Raw genomic sequence first — 2,232 nt, forward strand, 5'->3', positions numbered from 1 at the left:
TCCAGTTAATTGTTAAATTAGATGTCATCACTAATACACAGGGGATAATATTCCAGTTAATTGTTAAATTAGATATCATCACTAATACACAGGTGATAATATTCCAGTTAATTGTTAAATTAGATATCATCACTAATACACAGGGGATAATATTCCAGTTAATTGTTAAATTAGATGTCATCACGAATACGCAAGTGATTATATTCCGGTTAATTGTTAAATTAGATATCATCACGAATACACAGGTGATAATATTCCAGTTAATTGTTAAATTAGATATCATCACTAATACACAGGTGATAATATTCCAGTTAATTGTTCAATTAGATGTCATCACTAATACACAGGGGATAATATTCCAGTTAATTGTTAAATTAGATGTCATCACTAATACACAGGGGATAATATTCCAGTTAATTGTTAAATTAGATATCATCACTAATACACAGGGGATAATATTCCAGTTAATTGTTAAATTAGATGTCATCACTAATACACAGGGGATAATATTCCAGTTAATTGTTAAATTAGATGTCATCACTAATACACAGGTGATAATATTCCAGTTAATTGTTAAATTAGATGTCATCACTAATACACAGGTGGTAATATTCCAGTTAATTGTTAAATTAGATGTCATCACTTATACACAGGGGATAATATTCCAGTTAATTGTTAAATTAGATGTCATCACGAATACGCAGGTGATAATATTCCGGTTAATTGTTAAATTAGATATCATCACTAATACACAGGTGATAATATTCCAGTTAATTGTTAAATTAGATGTCATCACTAATACACAGGTGATAATATTCCAGTTAATTGTTAAATTAGATGTCATCACTAATACACAGGTGATAATATTCCAGTTAATTGTTAAATTAGATGTCATCACTAATACACAGGTGATAATATTCCAGTTAATTGCTAAATTAGATGTCATCACTAATACACAGGTGATAATATTCCAGTTAATTGTTAAATTAGATGTCATCACTAATACACAGGTGATAATATTCCAATTAATTGTTCAATTAGACGTCATTACTGATACACAGGGGATAATATTCCAGTTAATTGTTAAATTATATGTCATCACTGATACACAGGTGATAATATTCCAGTTAATTGTTAAATTAGATGTCATCACTAATACACAGGTGATAATATTCCAGTTAATTGTTAAATTAGATGTCATCACTAATACACAGGTGATAATATTCCAGTAAATTGTTAAATTAGATGTCATCACTGATACACAGGTGATAATATTCCAGTTAATTGTTAAATTAGATGTAATCACTAATACACAGTGGATAATATTCCAGTTAATTGTTAAATTAGATGTCATCACTAATACACAGGTGATAATATTCCAGTAAATTGTTAAATTAGATGTCATCACTAATACACAGGGGATAATATTCCAGTTAATTGTTAAATTAGATGTCATCAGTAATAGACAGATGATACTATTCCAGTTAATTGTTAAATTAGATGTCATCACCAATACACAGGTGATAATATTCCAGTTAATTGCTAAATTAGATGTCATCACTAATACACAGGTGATAATATTCCAGTTAATTGTTAAATTAGATGTCATCACTAATACACAGGGGATAATATTCCAGTTAATTGTTAAATTAGATGTCATCACTAATACACAGGGGATAATATTCCAGTTAATTGTTAAATTCGATGTCATCACTAATACACAGGGGATAATATTCCAGTTAATTGTTAAATTAGATATCATCACTAATACACAGGGGATAATATTCCAGTTAATTGTTAAATTGGATGTCATCACTAATACACCGTTGATAATATTCCAGTTAATTGTTAAATTAGATGTCATCACGAACACACAGGGGATAATATTCCAGTTAATTGTTAAATTAGATGTCATCACTAATACACAGGGGATAATATTCCAATTAATTGTTAAATTAGATGTCCTCACTAATACACAGGGGATAATATTCCAGTTAATTGTTAAATTAGATGTCATCACTAATACACAGGGGATAATATTCCAGTTAATTGTTAAATTAGATGTCATCAGTAATACAAAGATGATACTATTCCAGTGAATTGTTAAATTAGATATCATCACTAATACACAGGTGATAATATTCCAGTTAATTGTTAAATTAGATATCATCACTAATACACAGGTGATAATATTCCAGTTAATTGTTAAATTAGATGTCATCACTAATACAC

The sequence above is a fragment of the Heterodontus francisci genome, unplaced genomic scaffold (genome assembly GCF_036365525.1).
Source record: "Heterodontus francisci isolate sHetFra1 unplaced genomic scaffold, sHetFra1.hap1 HAP1_SCAFFOLD_148, whole genome shotgun sequence".
Lineage (NCBI taxonomy): Eukaryota > Metazoa > Chordata > Chondrichthyes > Heterodontiformes > Heterodontidae > Heterodontus > Heterodontus francisci.